Genomic DNA, 21,567 nt, shown 5'->3' on the forward strand with positions numbered 1-21,567 from the left:
TCGAATAAAGTTACCATTATACGTGCTTCCTGTTCCTTTATCACGACAGATTCCGCTCATTTGATAGGATTTCTGCGCACTGTTCGTTTCTGCTACGGAAGCGGGTTGAATGCTTTGGTAGATTCGCAGCTTTGCCCTGCTCCGACCAGATGGCTGCTGGAGGGAAGGAAGCTGAAGAATCACTGTCAATGGACTGATTGAACCTGATTGATCGATGGTAGGCAGAGTTTGCTGCCAATTCTTGCATCACAGAAATTGGGAATAAAAAGCAACACAGCCATCTGTAACACGGTAATAGTGACTGTCAGTCTCCCCTTTCGCTGTGAAATGGGTGACGTCGCTCCGTCCCCCGTTAGTGCAAGAGGGAGCCTGTGACATTGAAGCACCTTCAATTACTCCAAAAGACTGAGGTTTGGTAAAATACTGAAAGGCTCTTATTCGCTGTACAATACGACCTCCACAGTGAGTGTCTGCCCCCAGTCTGAGGGAGAGGGGCAAGGCAAACACCTTTGTACAGGACACTGTGGGAGGAGCCACAGGGGCAGTCGGCAGAGGTGTGTATCCAGACAGGTAACCTAGTTACAACATATATACATGGTTTACCACAGACATGTTGAACTGTTGGCTGAACATTAGCTTTTGTTGACTGCAGATCATTGTCTCTCTGAGGCTTTGCTGTTGCTTGCGCAGAGGAGGGGGAGAGGGGGCTTTGGGGTTCTAACGTTTTTCTGTCATTTGTTCTTTTGGGGTTCTTCTGTTTTTCATGGATGTCTGTGAAGAGTAAGAATGTCAGGTTGTATACTGTATACATTCTCTGATAATAAATGGAACCATTTGAACCTTTAGTTGGACTGGGCAATGTGATCACCTTGTACTCATTGATGGGCTTCAGGACCTGTGGGGGAATACAACTCCCTTGCCCACTCCTCACTTCCCACTGATCTCCCTCCTGGCACTTATCCTTGTGAGTGGAACAAGTGTCACACCTGTTCCTACACCTCCTCCTTCGCTGCCATTCAGGGTCCCAAACAGTCCTTCCATGTGAGGTGATGCTTCACCTGAGAGACTGTTCGGGTCATCTACTGTATCCAGTGCTCCTGGTGTGGCCTCCTGTGAGCCCAGTGTAGATTTGGAGACTGCATCGTCAAGCACCATCGCCCCATTTGCCTCAAAAAGCAGGATGTCCTAATGGCCACCCATTTCAATTCTACTTCCCATTCCCATTCTGGCATGTCAGTCCATGGCCTCCTCTACTGCTGCGATGAGGAACACTCAGATTGGAAGAGCAATACTTTATATTCTATCTGGATAGCTTCCAACCTGATGGCATGAACACCGATTTCTCAAACTTCCAGTGACTGCCCCCCACTCTCCTTCACCATTCCCCATTCCTGTTTCCCTCTCCCAACTTATCTCCTTACCTGCCCATCACCTCCTTCTGGTGCTCCTCCCCCTTCCCTTTCTTCTAGAGTCTTCTGTACTCTCCTTTCAGATTCATGGTACATGGAGGTACATGGAGCTTAGAAAAATAGAAGGTTATGGGTAAGCCTGGGTAAATTCTAAGGTAAGGACATGTTCAGCACAGCTTTGTGGGCCAAAGGGCCTGTACTGTGCTGTAGGCTTTCTATATTTCTATGTTTCTATTCCCACTTCTCGAGCCCTTTATCTCTTCCACCAATGACCTTAGCAGCTCTTTATTTCACCCCTTTGCTCCCTCCCAGTTTCACCTATCACATGCCACTTTGTACTTCTTCCACCCCTCCTCCCACCTTCTTACTCTGACCTGTCCCCATTCTTTCCAGTCATGATGACTGTTCACTCTTTTCCATAGATGCTGCCTAACCTGCTGAGTTCCTCCAGCATTTTGTGAGTGATGCTTTGTATTTCCAGCGCCTGCAGATTTTCTCTTGCTTGGGTCACTGTGTGCATGGGCTTGCACCCCATCTTTCTCCATCGCTATTGTCCACGCACTCCTCAAAGTTCACATGGGTAATTAATCCCTCCATGAGAGTAAGCCATTCCTGGAGGCAGGAGCACCTTGCCCTACTGTGAGAAAGGCTCAGCGAGGCAGCTAGCATCCCTGGAGAGAAACAGAGCTAATGTTTCAGGTAGATGATTCTTTGTGAGAAAGGGAACACTCTGCTCAATGTTAAGGTGACTCAACAATATTTTCTGACTTGTTCTCTGTTCCTTGTTCCGTGTTGTCTGTTCCCTGTTCTGTGTTGTCTGTTCCCTGCTCTGTGTTGTCTGTTCCCTGCTCTGTGTTGTCTGTTCCCTGTACTGTGTTGTCTGTTCCCTGTTCTGTGTTGTCTGTTCCCTGTTCTGTGTTCTATGTTTCCTGTTCTGTGTTGTCTGTTCCCCGTTCTGTGTTCTGTGCTCCCTGTTCTGCGTTCTCCGTTCCCTGTTCTGTGTTCTATGTTTCCTGTTCTGTGTTGTCTGCTCCCCGTTCTGTGTTGTCTGTTTCCTGTTCTGTGTTGTCTGTTCCCTGTTCTGTGTTGTCTGTTCCCTGTTCTGTGTTCTGTTTTCCCTGTTCTGTATTATCTGTTCCCCGTTCTGTGCTGTCTGTTCCCCATTCTGTGTTGTCTGTTCCCTGTTCTGTGTTGTCTGTTCCCTGCTCTGTGTTGTCTGTTCCCTGTACTGTGTTGTCTGTTTCCTGTTCTGTGTTGTCTGTTCCCTGTTCTGTGTTCTGTGTTCCCTGTTCTGCGTTCTCTGTTCCCTGTTCTGTGTTCTGTTTTCCCTGTTCTGTATTATCTGTTCCCCGTTCTGTGCTGTCTGTTTCCCGTTCTGTGCTGTCTGTTCCCTGTTCTGTGTTGTCTGTTCCCTGCTCTGTGTTGTCTTTTCCCTGTTCTGTGTTGTCTGTTCCCCGTTCTGTGTTGTCTGTTCCCTGCTCTGTGTTGTCTTTTCCCTGTTCTGTGTTGTCTGTTCCCCGTTCTGTGTTGTCTGTTCCCTGCTCTGTGTTGTCTGTTCCCTGTTCTGTGTTGTCTGTTCCCTGCTCTGTGTTGTCTGTTCCCCGTTCTGTGTTCTATGTTTCCTGTTCTGTGTTGTCTGTTCCCTGTTCTGTGTTCTGTGTTCCCTGTTCTGTGTTGTCTGTTCAACTGGCAGGGAACATAAAAACTGACTGTAAAAGCTTTTATAGATATGTAAAAAGGAAAAGACTGGTAAAGACAAATGTAGGTCCCCAACAGACAGAAACAGGTGAATTGATTATGGGGAGCGAGGACATGGCAGACCAATTGAATAATTACTTTGGTTCTGTCTTCACTAAGGAGGACATAAATAATCTTCCAGAAATAGTAGGGGACAGAGGGTCCAGTGAGATGGAGGAACTGAGCGAAATACATGTTAGTAGGGAAGTGGTGTTAGGTAAATTGAAGGGATTGAAGGCAGATAAATCCCCAGGGCCAGATGGTCTGTATCCTAGAGTGCTTAAGGAAGTAGCCCAAGAAATAGTGGATGCATTAGTGATAATTTTTCAAAACTCGTTAGATTCTGGACTAGTTCCTGAGGATTGGAGGGTGGCTAATGTAACCCCACTTTTTAAAAAAGGAGGGAGAGAGAAACCGGAGAATTATAGACCGGTTAGCCTAACGTCGGTAGTGGGGAAACTGCTGGAGTCAGTTATCAAAGATGTGATAACAGCACATTTGGAAAGCAGTGAAATCATCGGACAAAGTCAGCATGAATTTGTGAAAGGAAAATCATGTCTGACGAATCTCATAGAATTTTTTGAGGATGTAACTAGTAGAGTGGATAGGGGAGAACCAGTGGATGTGGTATATTTGGATTTTCAAAAGGCTTTTGACAAGGTCCCACACAGGAGATTAGTGTGCAAACTTAAAGCACACGGTATTGGAGGTAAGGTATTAATGTGGATGGAGAATTGGTTAGCAGACAGGAAGCAAAGAGTAGGAATAAATGGGACCTTTTCAGAATGGCAGGCGGTGACTAGTGGGGTACCGCAAGGCTCAGTGCTGGGACCCCAGTTGTTTACAATATATATTAATGACTTGGATGAGGGAATTAAATGCAGCATCTCCAAGTTTGCGGATGACACGAAGCTGGGTGGCAGTGTTAGCTGTGAGGAGGATGCTAAGAGGATGCAGAGTGACTTGGATAGGTTGGGTGAGTGTGCAAATTCATGGCAGATGCAATTTAATGTGGATAAATGTGAAGTTATCCACTTTGGTGGCAAAAATAGGAAAACAGATTACTATCTGAATGGTGGCCGATTAGGAAAAGGGGAGGTGCAACGAGACCTGGGTGTCATTATACACCAGTCATTGAAAGTGGGCATGCAGGTACAGCAGGCGGTGAAAAAGGCGAATGGTATGCTGGCATTTATAGCGAGAGGATTCGAGTACAGGAGCAGGGAGGTACTACTGCAGTTGTACAAGGCCTTGGTGAGACCACACCCGGAGTATTGTGTGCAGTTTTGGTCCCCTAATCTGAGGAAAGACATCCTTGCCATAGAGGGAGTACAAAGAAGGTTCACCAGATTGATTCCTGGGATGGCAGGACTTTCATATGAAGAAAGACTGGATGAACTGGGCTTGTACTGGTTGGAATTTAGAAGATTGAGGGGGGATCTGATTGAAACGTATAAAATCCTAAAGGGATTGGACAGGCTAGATGCAGGAAGATTGTTCCCGATATTGGGGAAGTCCAGAACAAGGGGCCACAGTTTGAGGATAAAGGGGAAGCCTTTTAGGACCGAGATTAGGAAAAACTTCTTCACACAGAGAGTGGTGAATCTGTGGAATTCTCTGCCACAGGAAACAGTTGAGGCCAGTTCATTGGCTATATTTAAGAGGGAGTTAGATATGGCCCTTGTGGCTATGGGGATCAGGGGGTATGAAGGGAAGGCTGGGGCGGTGTTCTGAGTTGGATGATCAGCCATGATCATAATAAATGGCGGTGCAGGCTCGGAGGGCTGAATGGCCTACTCCTGCACCTATTTTCTATGTTTCTATGTTTCTATGTTCCCTGTTCTGTGTTCTGTGTTCCCTGTTCTGTGTTGTCTGTTCCCCGTTCTGTGTTGTCTTTCCCTGTTCTGTGTTCTGTGTTCCCTGTTCTGCGTTCTCTGTTCCCTGTTCTGTGTTCTATGTTTCCTGTTCTGTGTTGTCTGTTCCCTGTTCTGTGTTCTGTGTTCCCTGTACTGTGTTGTCTGTTCCCTGTTCTGTGTTGTCTGTTCCCCGTTCCGTGTTCTATGTTTCCTGTTCTGTGTTGTCTATTCCCTGTTCTGTGTTCTGTCTTCCCTGTTCTGTGTTGTCTGTTCCCTGTTCCGTGTTGTCTGTTCCCTGTTCCGTGTTGTCTGTTCCCTGCTCTGTGTTGTCTGTTCCCTGTTCTGTGTTCTATAGACATTTCACAGTGTCTATAGACATTGAACAGTGTATTTCACCCAGTGACACAAGTGGCTATCAAACACATGGGTTCACAGTTTCTCCGCGCCATGGTTCTCTTGTCTGCTGTCTCTGATGGTTCACTGCACACCACATCCAGTTTACCAACTGTTTGTATGTGATAGACTTTCAAACAGTTTGTTATTAGCCCGTCAGCACTATAGAAATAATGGGAGCCATAGATGGTTAAACTCTACCTGGCACATTTACATAAAACTCATACACAATACATTATTAATAACTAGATTCTAATTCGGTACTCGCTAATATTTCTCCCAAGCTGAAGCCCGATGGTCAAAGCCTGGAGACTTGAGACTGAAGCCCAGAGGCCTGTCCAGGATTTGGAGAATTGTCTGTCTGTGTGGCTGGGTGACTGAATGTTGCAGGTATGTGGTGGGTAGGTTTCAGACAGTGCCGATGGATAGAAACTGCTCCTGCTGGCAAGCTGGTTAGGAGCCAGGGGATGTATAATGAAAGGAGTAATAACAGAACCAAATGTGACATATGGAAATCCCCTTCCCACACAGCGAGCTGTTAGACTATGCAATGGACAACTAGGGGCGGACCACTGGACCACTGGTACCTGTGGTCCAGGATGATACTGAAAGCTAGTGGTAGTACAGTGCATATAGTAAACCCTTCCTTACCCAGCATGTGCTCAGACTGTAGAATGGACTGCAGAGGGTGATACTGATCGTACTAGAGGCTGGTGGTTGTACAACGCTGTGGAGAATATCTAGAGAACCCCTTCTCACACAGCGAGCTGTTAGACTGTAGGATGGACAACTCGGAGTGGTTCTGCAGGCAGACTCAGTTAGTAGATATCCATTGTAGAGCTGAGTTTGAAAGGAAAGAGCTTGTAGTGTTGTGGGAAAAGAGTGAGGAGTGGAACGTCTTGGATTGTTCTATCACAAAGACTGGATTGGGTAGATTTCCTGACTAAATATTCAGCGATTCTGTGAAATTGTTTTTTCAGCAGATACAGAGAGGAAAGAAGGCATGGGGATGGAGATCTGCTTGTGTACTGGAAACAGGGAGAAAGATAGCTTGCAGGGCTGGAATCAGGAATATATGTTCACTGCATGGCTATTCTCACCTCTTATCCACTGGAGTTTAGAAGAATGAGGGGGGGATCTCATTGAAATCTATCGAATATTGAAAGGCCTAGATAGCGTGGATGTGAAAAGGATTTTTCTGATGGTGGGGGAGTCTTAGAATAAAAGAGCATATCCTCAGAACAGAGAGATGTCCATTTAGAACAGAGATCGGTGAATCTGTGGAATTCGATGCCACAGGTGGCTGTGGAGGCCAAGTCATTGGGTATATTTGAAAAGGAGGTCGATAAGTTCTTATTATATAGGACATTAAAGGTTATGGGGAGGTCAGAAGAATGTGGTTGAGAGGGATAGTAAGTCAGCCATGATGGAATGGTGAAGCAGATTTGATTGTCCGAATGGCCAAATTCTGCTCATATGTCTTATGGTCTGATTACACGGGTTATTTTCCCTTTGAATCACGTTTCATATCACTAGCAAATGTACTGAAATTTTGTTGTGGCAGCAGTACAATGAAATACATAATAATGGAAAAATATGAATTACAGTAAGTATATATTTGTAATAGTTAAATAAGTAGTGTAAAATGGAAATAAAAAGCTGTCAGGTAGTGTTCATGGGTTAAATGTCTATTTAGAAATCTGATGGCAGAGGGGAAGAAACTGTTCCTGAATCACTGAGTGTGTGCCTTCAGGCTTCTGTACCTCCTACCTGATGGTAACAGTGAGAAAAGGGCATGCCCTGGGTGCTGGAGGTCCTTAATAATGGACACTGCCTTTCTGAGACACTGCTCCTTGAAGAAGTCCTGGGTATTTGTACCCAAGATGGAGCTGACTAGATTTACAACCTTCTGCAGCTTCTTTCGGTCCTGTGCGGTAGCCCATCCATACCAGACAGTGATGCTGCCTGTCAGAACGCTCTCCACAGTACAACTATAGAAGTTTTTGAGTGTATTTGTTGACATGCCAAATCTCTTCAAACTCCTAATGAAGTATAGCCGCTATCTTGCCTTCTTCTTAACTACATCGATATGTTGGGACCAGGTTAGATCCTCAGAGATCTTGACACTCAGGAACTTGAAACTGCTCACTCTCTCCACTTCTGATCCCGCTATGAGGATTGGTATGTGTTCCTTTGTCTTACCCTTATTTGAGTCTGACCACTGCATCTTGGGGCAGTTTGATTTCTACATCTGTGGGAACTCTGCAGCTTATTCTGATCCTGTGTAGTAGCCCAACCCCAACCCCAACCCAGACGGTGATGCAGCCTTTTAGAATGCTCTCCACAAATACCCACATCAGCAGCATATGCATTCAAACCAACACCAATGAAGACCTTCTCCTCAATATACCAATACAGCTTTTTAGTTTAAACAGATGCTCATCTACTGTAGGTCTGCCTGACATTACCAGTATTCAGAGCAGATGGAGTTCAGGCAGCTCTTTGGCTACATGAGATACAGGTGTAGGAAATGTACTTTTCTCCACTCATCTTGTTTCTTTTTTTTTTGGCATTTATTTTTTATTGAAGTTCATCATCAAACAAACATTTCTATAAGATGTATTTCAGATACTGTACATATATATCATATAATCATATTTGTCACAAATCTCCACATAATATTTATCTGAGGTATACACTTATAGAAAGGAGAGGAAAGAAAAAACAATCGAAAGAAGAAAACTATGTACAGAGTAGGGAGTGATTTTTTTTTACAACATATTCATTGACTTGTGAGAATAAAATCAGGCCTATGAGGTGTTATGCAGTGAAACCATTTTTCCCAGTATGAATCAAATTGTTCCAACTTATGATTAACAGATGCTGTTATTTTCTCCATTTTGTAAATGTCCATTGTAATTTCCATCCGTATACATGTATTTAAAGTTGGGCGCTCCTGAGATAACCATTTCCTGGTAAGGGTCTTTTTACCAGCCACCAGCAGTACGTTCATTAAATATTTATCTCTTTTCAACCATTCTTGAGGTATATACCCAAAATATATGGTCTTACTTTCTAAGGGTATTTCACATTTAAAGATGTCTTGTAGGGCATTGTGTATCCCACTCCAATAGTCTTTGATAACGGGGCATTCCCAGAAAATATGATAATGGTTTGCATTTTGATTTCCACAATTTCTCCAGCAAACAGGGAGGTTACCATCATAATGGGATTTCTGAGAGGGTGTAATAAAATATCTTACCAAGCTTTTCCACCCAAACTCCCTCCATTTCTGTGAATTGGTACACTTCCATTGATACCTCCATATTATTGTCCAGTCTTCCTCAGATATTATTATCCCTCCTTCTCCCATTTTGTCTTAAGTCGAATGTGTCTTAAGATTTGACAAACCCTTATACATGCTTAAAATGATTATACTACCATTATCTGAATTATATGCTTTTCTAAATATTTCTATCAGAAATGTACTTGCCTTGGTTACATTTTTAACCATCCTATTAACATACTGTTGCATCTGTAAATACCGATAAAAGCCTTGTTTTTCTAATAAGTGTTTCTCTCTGAGCATTTCAAACTGAACAGTGTTCCTTCTTTCATTATATTGCAAATAGCTGTTATTCCTTTAGCTGTCCAGTCCCTAAATCTAGCATCCAGTTTATTCAGCATAAAATCTGAGTCATATGCAAACCATTTAAGAATTGCAATGTCTCTTTCTAGCTTATATTCTTTTATAATAGTTTTCCATATTTTAAGAGTCCATTTCACCCATGGGTTGTCAATTTTATTTATGTAACTTTGTAGGTTGTTATCAGCTAAAATTGCCTGTATGGGGATGGAGAGTATCCTCTCCTTAATGTTTTTCCATTGAGCGTCATATGATGGGTTGCACCAGCATAACACATCTCTCAACTGTGTTGCAAAATAATAATCTCTAAGAGAAGGTGGGCCCCATCCCCCCCTTTTCCTTGGCTCATTGCAAAGTTTTAAGACGAACTCTAGGCCTTTTCCCTTGCCATATATATCTTGATAGCATCTTGTTCCATTCATTGAATTGATTTTGGTTAATGTCTATTGGTAGGGTGCGAAAGAGATACAGTAGTCTGGGCAGCATATTCATTTTAATAGATTCAATCCTTGGACTGAGACTAAAAAAAGGAATTAGGTTCCATCTTGTTATATCTTCCTTAATTTTTTTATATATAGGCTGATAATTGCATTCTGATAATTTTGCCAAATCTTTTGGCATAATAATGTCCAAATATTTAACAGTCTCTGTTTGCCATACCCAAAGATACCTACTTTCAATTTCTCTTGGTGGGCTATAGTTATATGAAAGTAGTTGGGTTTTATCTATGTTGATCTTGTATCCTGATGATTGGCCATATCGTTCAAAGGATTGCATCAATTTAGGTAAAGAGTATGTTGGTTGCCCTAGATAGATCAAAATGTCATCCGCGTAACAGGCCAATTTATGCTCTGTCCCCTGTAATTCCCCTGATATCTTCATTTTGTCTGATGTATTGAGCTAATGGTTCCTGATATAATGCGAAGAGTAGCGGTGACCATGCACAGCCCTGTCTCGTGCCCCTTTCTAGGGTAAAACTATTAGATAAATATCCATTGATTTTAACACTCACCTTGTTTCAGTGAGGCACCGTTCTGTAAGTACATGGTTTAATGAATTTGTTATTCTAACAATTTTAATTATGAATGGTTGGGTTATTTTATTAGTCAGTGCAAAGTTTAGATTTTCTAAAGAGAACAATGTCAGAGTGGACTTTCAATCATTCCTTCCTTAAGTGGATTCTGCTGCCTCTGCATCTCTACACAAAGCTGATACCCTGCAGGAGGCTGTCACAGTTTCCGTAATATACCGGCAGGAATAGGCATGTTGTCAGGTCAGCAGCAATCCTTTCTTAGTTCTCCATTTCCCTCAATTTTGAGAAATTATAGCCAAGTCCAAATATCAGGAAAAAATTAAACATATTTTTGTGCAGGAAAAAGCCGGGGACAATTTCTAGTACTACTATGCTCCTGCCTGCAGACTGTTCTGTCATCAGCATTGTTATTCTGTCAAGTCAAACGCACACTAGGTGGAGATATTCCGTTCGGTTCAATGTTTGGTTCCTGTTGGTTGTAAATAAGGGTGCATTTATAAAGTGCATACCATTTAAATTTACTTAGAATTTCGGAAGAAGGTGATTCAGAAGAATAGATTTCTCATGGAAATGAGCATCTTGGCTGCTCGAGACGAACAAGCTGCTGGAGGGCGTGGAGCTGTGAAGGAGCAGATGGCCTGTCACCGCCAGGCCATCACGCAACTCAGTCCAGGCTGTTGGATAAATGTCTCTTACCTCTGCTGCCCAATCCTAACAAGGAATGAGTCTGGGCAGGTTTAACGCTGTCCCTCGTAGGCACAACACATTAGCAGACAAATTGCAAAGCTTGTTCGGGAGAGATCGCAGTAATGAAGTAGGAAATGAAATTACTATTGAATAATGATATGAGGCTTCCCGGGGAAATGGAGATTAAAGACACGTCTGGGCAGAACTTGCAGTTAAACTAAACTTTACTGCTGAATAACTCAAAGTTTATTATTTAAAAATAGAACATATAACAGTACAGGTCAGAAACAGGCCATTCTTTGTTGTGTTAAATTGATTTAACTAGTGACTATTTATCTAACTAAAATAATCTCTTTACAAAGTCAAAGACAAAGTAAATTTATTATCAATGTATTGTATATACAGTATTTGTTACCATATACAACCTTGAAATTCATTTTCTTGCAGGCACAATGTCCATCTTCCTCCATTTTCAGCACACTTGTGTGTCATTGTCCAACAGCCTCTTAAGCACCTCCACTATAGCCCCTGGTCCCACATTCCAGGCACCCACCACTCTCTGTGTAAAATAAACCCCTGCCCCAGCACATTCCCTTCTCACCTTAAATGCATTCCCTCTGTGTGATATGTTTGGATTTTCAGAAGACCTCTGGTGAAGTGCTGCAGACAAGGCTGGTGCGCTAAATTAAAGCAGGCAGGATTAGAGGTAGCATGCTGGCATGGTTGGAAGATCAGTTGTCAGACAGGAAGCGGAGAGCAGGAGTAAATGAGTCTTACTTTGGGTGTCAGGCAGTGAATCCGAGATTGGCTCTGGGCACCAGTGCTCGGGGCCAACCCTTCATCACGTACTTTCAAAGTCGGGGTGAGTTTATCATCCTGCACAGGGTTGTGCAGATACAATGAAAAACTTACTTGCAGCAGCATCACAGGTAAGAACATTCACGAGGGAAACATAATTAAATGTAAATTCTACACAGTTTTTACAAGAACACAATTGGAACAAAAAGAAACCAAAATCTATTTTAGTGAGAAGTGTTCATAGTGTTGAATAAACTCTTCTCGGCCTTCCAGCTGGGTGCAGGTGTCGATTATAACCAGCATTTCAATGACAGACGCTGCCATCTTCTTCAGGGACGATGCCTGGGTAAGTCTAGTCCAGTGGTATTTATACCCCCCCAGGCCATTCCCTCCTGATCAGTTAGTCCTCATCCAATTAGGTTTAAGGTGGGGGGTTTTATGGGACGCTGGGTTTAAGGGTTGGCACAACATTGTGGGCCGAAGGGCCTGTACTGTGCTATACTATCCTATGTTCTATGTTTCTGCTCTCCTACCTTGTCCACAATTGAATTCCAGTTCTTACTTAGAGTGAGACCTTTGTCTTTGTTAAAATTCTTTTCCTATAGTTTTAGATCCTTTTTTCTTGTTCATAATGTTATTAAACGGTCCTGGTTAGTGTTTTGCCATTTGGTCAACAATCAAACATTTGAAGGGAAGTAGCTGTTCTTGAACCTGGTGGTGCAGGACTTCAGGTTTCTGTACCTTCTGCTTGATGGTATTTGGGAAGATGGAAAAATGTATTATTTCTAAATTTGCCAATGATGTGAAATGGGAGGCTTTGTGAGGTGAACACAAAAAGGCTTTGAAGCAAGGGTTCCCAATCTGGGGGTCCATGGACCCCTTTCTTAATGGTTTTGGTCCATGGCATAAAAAAAGGTTGGGAACCCTTGCAAGTTTCAAGTGATGTAGACAAGTCGATCCATTCATAACAGAAGCAATATCATGTAGATAACATCACGTTAAGGCTTCTGGTTTAAGATAGCGTTATGGAATGTGGCTGGGCACGTGGCCAAGTGGTTAAGGCATTGGACTAGCGACCTGAAGGTCGTGAGTTCGAGCCCCAGCCGAGGGAATGTGTTGTGTCCTTGAGCAAGGCACTTAACCACACATTGCTCTGCGACAACACTGGCGCCAAGCTGTATGGGTCCTAATGCCCTTCCCTTGGACAACATTGGTGTCGTGGAGAGGGGAGACTTGCAGCATTGGCAACTGCTGGTCTTCCATACAACCTTGCCCAGGCCTGCGCCCTGGAGAGTGAAGACTATCCAGGCGCAGATCCATGGTTTCGCAAGACTAACGGATGCCTTTACTATCGAATGTGTGCGACAGCTCACTGGTAGTTCAAAAAGTAAGAAATTCGACCAAGAACATTACTGATGACATCTTTTCTGAAGTAAATTGTGGTAAATTATCACTGGAGACAATGAAGAAGCAAGCAAAGATGAAGCAAATTTGAGGGATGAACCGTGTGGTATGTTGCAGAATCGACGCAGATGGAGTGAACCATTTGGAGAGGAGAACTCGAGGCAGAAGAGTTCTGATGCCTATACAATTGGCCCGGGTGTGAGCTGGACTGCCCTGGGCGATGAACCAATTTGGAGAAATGGAGAGCAGCTTTGAGCTGGGCGGCAAAATCTGGGACTGGAATGAGTTGCTGGGTGGCACGTTTTAGGCCCAGAGACTTTCACTGGAGCGTTGCCTGGATCCTAGTGTGAGGTACGATAAGCTGTTTGGACAATTTAAGTGATATACTAGAAAGACAGGGTGTTGGCATCAGAGGTGAGAGCTGATTTTGCTCGCTCTCCTGCGATGGTGACTCCCTTCTCCATGGCACTGAGACTATGAAGACAGTCCCCACTGCTGAGCTCCATGCCTGCTAATATGATGAACTAATTCCAAAGCCTGGGCCTACTCCAGGCTGCTCCAGGGTTCGGATCTAAGGACATATTTTGGTTCGGATTGTTGTTGCTTGCTTCTATGTTTGCATGATTTGTACTTTTTCCCCCCCTTTCTCAACACACCAGGTGTTAGTCTTTATTTTATTTTATTTTTAATTGGGTTATTTCAGGTTTCTGGCTTTGTGGCTGCCTGTAAACAAACAAGTCCCAACATTGTATAATTTATACATTCCTTGATAGTAAATGTACTTTGAGTTATGCACATCAGTAAGAACTCAGAAAGCAGAATATTAATCAATAGTGATAGAGTGGGATATGTTGATGCTTAGAGGAGCCTGTGTGAACTTGTATACTATTCACTGAAAGCAACCAGGTAGAAAGACCCATCATTGCTTGCACAAGTGGTTTTTGCGTACAGGAACGAGGGTTCCTTGCTCCAGTTATGCCATAAAACATAGGAGCAGAATTAGGCCATTTGGCCCATCGAGTCTGTTCCGCCATTTCATCATGACTGATCCATTTCCCTCTCAGCCTCGATCGCCTGCCTTCTCCCTGTATCCCTTCATACCCTGACTAATCAAGAATCTACCAAACTTTGTCTTAAATATACCCAATAATATTTGCCCCACAGCTGCCTGTGGCAATTAATTCAATAGATTCAGAACTCTCTGGCTAAAGAAATTTCTCTTCATCTCCATTCTGAATGGACATCACTCTATTCTGAGGTTGTGTCCTCTGGTTATAGACTCCCCAACACAGGAAACATCCTTTCCACATCCACTCTATTGAGGCCTTTCTACATCCAATAGCTCATTCTTCTGAATTCCAGTGGGTACAGGCCCACAGCTATCAAAGACTCTTCATATGAAAAGCCTTTCAATCCAGAATCATTTTTCAAACCTCCTTCGAACCCTCTCCAATGTTAGTACATCCTTTCTTAGAGAAGGGGCTCTTTATAAAGCACTGGTGAGGCCTCACTTGGAGTATTGTGATCGGTTTTGGGCCCCTTATCTTGAAAAGAATGTGTTGAAACTGGATCAAATTCAAAGGAGGTTCATGAAAGTGATTGCAGGTTTGAATGGCTTGTCGCATGAAGAGTGTTTGATGACTCTGGCCTGTATTCTCTAGAATTCAGAAGAATGAGGGGTGACCTCGTTGAAATCTATTGAATGGTGAAAGCCCTGGATAGGGTGGATGTGGAGAGAATGTTTCCTGTAGTAAGAGAATCTAAGACCAGAGGACCCGGCCTCAGAGTAGAGAGGTGTCCTTTTAGAATGGAGTTGAGGTGGAATTTCACCAGGGAGTGGTGAATCTGTAGACTTCATTGCTACAGGCAGCTGTAGAGGCCAAATCTTTATGTATATTTAAGGCAGAGGTTGATAGATTCTTGATTGATCAGAGCATGAAGGGATACAGGGAGAAGGCAGGAGATAGAGGCTGAGAAGGAAATGGATCAGAGCATGAAGAAATGACAGAGCAGACTCGATGGGCCAAATGGCCCAATTCTGCTCCTATATCTTATGGCCTTACGGTCTAAAACTGCTCACACTACTCCAAGTGGGGCTTCACCAGTGCCATATAAAGCCTCAATTATACAGGTCTTGGTGAGACCACAACTGGTGTGTAGCTTGGAGACTTGGCCTTGTTACCGAAAACAGGATGGAAAGAGTGCTGGCTCCCTAAACCCTAGGGTTGTATTGGTACAGATGGGTCGAGTCAGCCTGTCTTCATTACATACACAGGATGAAAGGTGCTGATGCAGGGTATCGAACTGAACCGTCAATTCCTTAACTCTCCCAGATGTTGCTCAACCCTCTGAGCTCTTCCAGCAGATTGTTTGATGCTCTATATTCATCACAGTTTTATAGAATAATGGGAGGTGAGCAGGCAGGAAATCCGGGGAGGCAGACCCTACAGAGAGATGGAATTAGTCAGAGACACAAGAATGCTTGTGTCATGGATAACAAAAGATCTGCTGGAGAAATTCAGTGGTCGAGCAGCATCTGTGGGTTTTCACTTGAATCATCACAGTTCCATTCCTTCTACAGATGCTGTTTGATCCGCAAGAGTTCCTCCAGCAGATGGGATTAGAGCAACTAGCATTTTATTTATCTATCTATTTTATATGTTTCTATATTGATCATGTATTGCCTTATACTGCTGCTGCTAAGTTAACAGTGCACTAACAGTGATATTAAACCTGATTCTGATCGCTGTCAGTGTAGACATTACGGGCTGAAGAGACAGTCCCTGTGCAGCATAGTCCTGTGGATCTCCATGAAATGTGCCAAATTTTGACAGGGCTTGTTAGTTACTGCAGGACAAATGTTTTCTGTAGCTGTCCAATCAACAGCCACGATGCCAAAAGACATCTAAGACTGACATGTGGACAAATTTCTTCACTTAACTGTGCTCTGCATAGATCTCCTGAACTTGATGGTTTGGTCTCACTGTGACAGAAGGATTACCCATCTTTACATCTTGATGTTTCCATTGTACACAAGGGTCGAGAGGCACTTTCTGTGTTCTGTGTCCTGCGCTCTAACACATCACTGAGTCAGGACTTAATCTCACTGGATGTAGTTTATGACCAATTACTGGGAAAACACATGGCTTAGCAAAAGCTGATGGCATTCGTGTTTGAAGAACTCCCTGCCCAATTACCGTCAACAAATAAACTTGTAGAACCAGCGGTCCCAAAGCAGTATACCCACTGTTATACTAAGATAAGGAATGCCTACTGTTCTATGCCCAGACCAGATTTTGTTAAATCGGATCTCTTGGCAGTCCTTCTCCTACCTGCATACAGGTAGAGGCTAAAGAGCAAAGCTCCAGAGATTAGGACAACAAAGAGGTGGTCGCAGGAGGCAGAGGAGTGGCTATGGGATTGCTTTGAGTCGGTGGACTGGGTTTGTGTTCAAGAACTCATCTGTTGATCTCGTAGTCATAGTCATAGTCATAGTCATACTTTATTGATCCCGGGGGAAATTGGTTTTCGTTACAGTTGCACCATAAATAATTAAATAGTAATAAAACCATAAATAGTTAAATAGTAATATGTAAATTATGCCAGTAAATTATGAAATAAGTCCAGGACCAGCCTATTGGCTCAGGGTGTCTGACCCACCAAGGGAGGAGTTCTAAAGCTTGACAGCCACAGGCAGAAATGACTTCCTATGACGCTCTGTGTTGCATCTCGGTGGAGATGAATGAATACATCACGGTTGTCACAGACTTAATAAAAGCAGTTGTAGACGAGTATGTCCCCACAAAATCGTTCAGAGTCTTCACCAGCCAGAAGCCCTGGATGAACCATGAGATCTGCAATCTGCTTAGGGCCAGATCAGAGGCACTCACGTCTGGTGACCAAAAACGTTACAAGATGTCCAGTTACGATCTCCTGAAAGCCATCTCATGGGTAAAGTGGAAATTTTGGACGAAACTTGAATCAATGAAGAATGCTCAAGAGTTGTGGCAGGGTTTACATATCACCTCTTATAACGTAAAATCAACAAAGGCTACATCAGGGTTTTGTTTCCAGATACGCTCAATGCCTTCTATGCTCGCTTTGACCATCAAAACATGGAGGAACCATCACGAACTCCCACAGCCCTCAATGGTCCTGTGATCTCTGAGGCCGACGTGCGAGCATCTTTCAGGAGGGTGAACCCACAGAAAGCATCCAGACCAGGTGGGGTCCCTGACCAAGCACTGAAGGCCTGCGCTGACCAATTGGCTGGAGTGTTCAATGAGATCTTTAAACTCTCACTTTGGAAGTCTGGGGTACTCAGCTGCTTTATACAGGCTTCATTTATACTGGAGCCTCAGAAGAACTTGATGACCTGACTCAATGACTCAGGTCCAGTAGCTCTTACGTCAACTGTGATGAAATGTATTGAAAGGTTGGTGATGAATCATTTCAATCCCTGCCTGAGAAATGACTTGGATCTGCTCCAATTTTCCTATCAGCACATCGGCTCCACAGCAGATGCCATTTCATTGGCACTTTACTCAACCGTGGAATATCTGGACAGCAAAGGTGCTAACCTCAGGATTGTCTTTATCGACTACAGCTCGGCATTCAATACCATCATCCCCTCAAAACTAATTAACAAGCTGCAAGACCTTGGACTCAATATCTACTTGGTTCCTCAATTCCCTCACTTGCAAACCTCAGTTTGTTTGGATTGGCAACACCTCCTCCACAATCTCCATCAGCGTAGGTGCATCACAAAGCTATACACTTAGCTCCCCACTCCACTTGCTTTACACTTATTACTGTGTCGCTAAGCAGAGCTCCAACGCCATACTCAAATTTGCTGATGGCACCACTGTCGTAGGCCGAATCAAAGTTGGTAACAAGTCAGCATATAGGGGGCAGATCGAAAATCCGGCAGAGTAGTGGCATAACAATAACCTCTAACTCAATGTCAGTGTAACGCTCAGTTACACTGGCTTGTATATGTCTAGGGGAAATCCCACCCAGCACCTGCCTCAACGTTTCTCACAGAGTCGGGTGCTGCCCGAATCGAGCCCAAACATCAATCATCAGCCAGCACACCCAGTATGTTTTACCAAGTACACTTTATAGATATTACTAATTCTATGATATTAATATAAATTCGATACAGAAAAGGAAGTAATGAAAAAAAAGGCGCCAAGACTTGTCAAAGTCCAAGTTCTTCACGCGCAACCGTTGGAGCTCAATCGATTCCTGTCGACTCACGGCTCGGGACCACCCGAAGTGATCGACCGGGGCCTCTCCGCACGTCCGCCGTCCTCCCCGTCTCTCCTCCGACTCCCCGTCTCTCCTCCAACTCCTCCATCTCCCCGTCTCTCCTCCGACTCCCCGCCAAAAACCCCATCCACCGTCCTCCCCGTCTCTCCTCCGATTCCCCACCAAAAACCGTCCGCTGTCCTCCCCGTCTCTCCTGCGACTCCCCGTCTCTCCTCTGACTCCCCGTCTCTCCTCCGACTCCTCCATCTCCCCGTCTCTCCTCCGACTCCCCGCCAAACCCTGTCCACCGTCCTCCCCGTCTCTCCTCCGACTCCCAACCAAAAACCCCATCCACCGTCCTCCCCGTCTCTCCTCCGACTCCCCACCAAAAACCCCATCCACCGTCCTCCCCGTCTCTCCTCCGACTCCCTGCCAAACCCTGTCCACCGTCCTCCCCGTCTCTCCTCCGATTCCCCACCAAAAACCGTCCGCTGTCCTCCCCGTCTCTCCTGCTACTCCCCGTCTCTCCTCTGACTCCCCGCCAAAACCCCGTCCCCAGTCATATGATACAGCATTATCATCCGAAAACAAAACGATACATGACCACCCATTGGCTAATGGCACCCTGCTGTCTGTAGTGACCCAAACAACTGTCTAGCTGGAGACTTTCTCAGCATTTAACATAACAAAGAAGCCATTTTAAATTTAACATACAAAAAAAGAAAGACCCTGTCCATCAGCAAGACTGAGTTGATTATTGAACTGAGGAGGAGGAGACCAAAGATCGATGAGCCATTCCTCATTGGGCGATCAGAGGTGGAGAGGATCAGCAACTTTAAATTCCTTGGGGTTATTATTTCAGACGATGTGAACTGGGCCCAGCACATAAGTAAGTAAAAAGAAAGCATGGGATCACCCCTGCTCCCTCTGGAGTTTGTGAAGATTTGGCATGGCATCTAAAACTTCGAAAAACTTCAACAGATGTGTAGTGGGGAGTATATTGACTACATCACAGCCCGGTAAGGAAACACCAATGCCCTTGAATGGAAAATCCTACAAAACGTAATGGATATGGCCCAGTCCGTCACGAGTAAAACCCTCTCCACCACTGAGCACACCTACATGTAGCGATGTCGCAGGAAAACAACATCTATCAACGGGGATCATCACAACCTATGTCATGCTCACTTCTCACTGCTGCTTTCAGAAAGAAGGCCCTGGAGCCTCAGGCTTCACACACCAGGTTCAGGAACAGTTATTAACCCTCAACCATCAAGCTCTCCAATCAAAGGGGATAACTTCACTCAATTTCACCTGTTGCCGCATCATTGAAATGTTTCCACAACCCATGGACTTTTCATCTTATTTTCTCAGTATTTACTGCTTATTTATTCTTATTTTTGTTTATCTTTATGTTGTACACCTATCGGTGCAGTCTTTCATTATTATTATTCTATTTATTGAGTATGCTCACAAGAAAATTAATCTCAGTATTGTTTATGGTGACTTATATGTACTTTGATAATAAATTTACTTTGAACTTTGATGGATCTGGAATTGGAATTGGAATTTCTTGATTCCACACCCTCTTTCAGATGCTAAGACAAGGGGCATAGATGTTGTGCCCTGCAGAAAAATGCAAATTGCTGAAAGAACTCAAAGAATTGTGCAGCATCTGCGAAGGGAATTCCTTTTCAAGTCAGTGAACTCCTCCTTCCTGATGAAAGGTTTCGTCTTGAAATGTCGACTATTCATTCCCTCTCCATAGACACTGCCTGACCCACGGAGTTCCTCTAGCATTTTGTGTTTGTGCAATTTCTCCAGGAGTTTCTTTTCTGCTACCATTATAAATGCTTTCTTCACACTTAATGTGGAATGATTTTTGCCCCTTGACAAAATGCAAGTCTCTATGTGCTTTCCTTACTCTGGTTTCCCACAATTATTACCATAAGACCAGAAGATATAGGAGTGAATTAGGCCATTTGGCTCATCGAGTGTGCTCTGCCATTTCGTTATGGCTGATCAATTTTCCCTCTCAGCCCCGATCTCCTGCCTTCTCTCCGTATTCCTTGATGCCCTGGCGAATCAAGAATCTATCAACTTCTGCCTTAAATATACCCAATGACTTGGCCTCCACAGATGTCTGTGGCAACGAATTCCACAGATTCACCCCTGCATTTATCCCATTATTTGACCTATGAAACACTATCCTCAGCTCATACAAACTATTTTCATCATCAAGAACTTCACGAGCTAACTTTTTTCCCATTAAAAGAAATTTGCAGCTGCCTGTAAGGTATCAATTTTCTGAGAAGTATGTGCACTGTTTGAAGATTTAGAACACATCAGGCAGATGCTGAACCATCTTTGCAATAGAATGTGGCAAGTTCAGAATTGATTTTTTTCCTTTTCTGACCCTGACTGAGGCCAGCGCCTTCAACTTTCAAAGCAAGATAAAACACATCTCATCTCAAGAATGTGCATTTGCTTCACTTCAACTTCAGATTGTATTCATCTAATCTCCTGAATACTTTCTGCAAAATCACATTCCTTTGTCTTCTGTACTCAACACAATCAGAAGATCATCTTTGTTGAACAAGTTCCCATGGCCTTGACAATATTGGTGGAGATATATTGGGTAACTCTGTGTGTGAGCTGAGTGAATGTTCAAACACAGCTATCCTTCTCAACATGTGTCTGATCTTGTTAACTCTGTATAAGAGTCTTGAGAAATGGGTACTGAATATTTTTGAACATCTTCAGCTTGAAATGTAACTTTATAATCTCTGCATGGCTGCAAAAATTTATCCGCCTTATGCACACTCTCTGTTGGTGTGATCCACTCTTTTGTTCTAGTGCATTCAATACTTCTCCACTTGGCTCCGCAGACCAAACAGGACTAGTCTACACTTGCAATAAACTAGTTTTGCATCTGTTCCAGTGTGAAGGCATGTATTGTACTGTTATATCTATGCTGTTGTCTTTGAACATATTATTAATCTTTCCAACAATATGTGAATGTGTGACTTCAGTTAGCACTGAAAATATTCTTCCAATCTATTTTGAGTTGTCCCAGTCAGACCTTTCCTGTGAAGATCAGCTATTCTTCTCGCTTGCCACAGTGATGAACAATGATCCCACCTCCAGTTTTGAAGCACTTTGCCCACCCGTCCTTATTCTATCGGCATGGACCATAAGCCAGTGGAAGGTCGTACACTGAAGGTGAGAGGGGGTGGGTTCAAGGGGGATGTGAGGGGTAAGGTTTTGCCTCAGAGAGTGGTGGATACCTGGAATGTGCTGCCTGGTGTGATACTAGAGGCAAATACAGTGGAGACATTTGGATAGACACGTGGA

At 43.8% G+C, this 21,567-nt stretch overlaps 1 long non-coding RNA gene across 2 annotated transcripts in view; it reads left to right on the plus strand.

Annotated features, from left to right (window-relative positions):
* Nucleotides 1–255: 255 nt before the first annotated feature.
* LOC140209570 (uncharacterized) overlaps nucleotides 256–21,567 on the plus strand; it is a 33,969-nt gene continuing 12,657 nt past the window's right edge. The window contains exons 1-2 of one of the 2 annotated variants that reach the window (XR_011889018.1): nucleotides 256–554; nucleotides 5,680–5,785. This is a non-coding gene — a long non-coding RNA (uncharacterized lncRNA). Of the gene's footprint in view, nucleotides 555–5,679; nucleotides 5,786–21,260; nucleotides 21,436–21,567 lie in introns of those variants that run through there. The other variant, XR_011889017.1, reaches the window with a different exon arrangement.

The sequence above is a fragment of the Mobula birostris genome, chromosome 14, assembly GCF_030028105.1.
Source record: "Mobula birostris isolate sMobBir1 chromosome 14, sMobBir1.hap1, whole genome shotgun sequence".
Lineage (NCBI taxonomy): Eukaryota > Metazoa > Chordata > Chondrichthyes > Myliobatiformes > Myliobatidae > Mobula > Mobula birostris.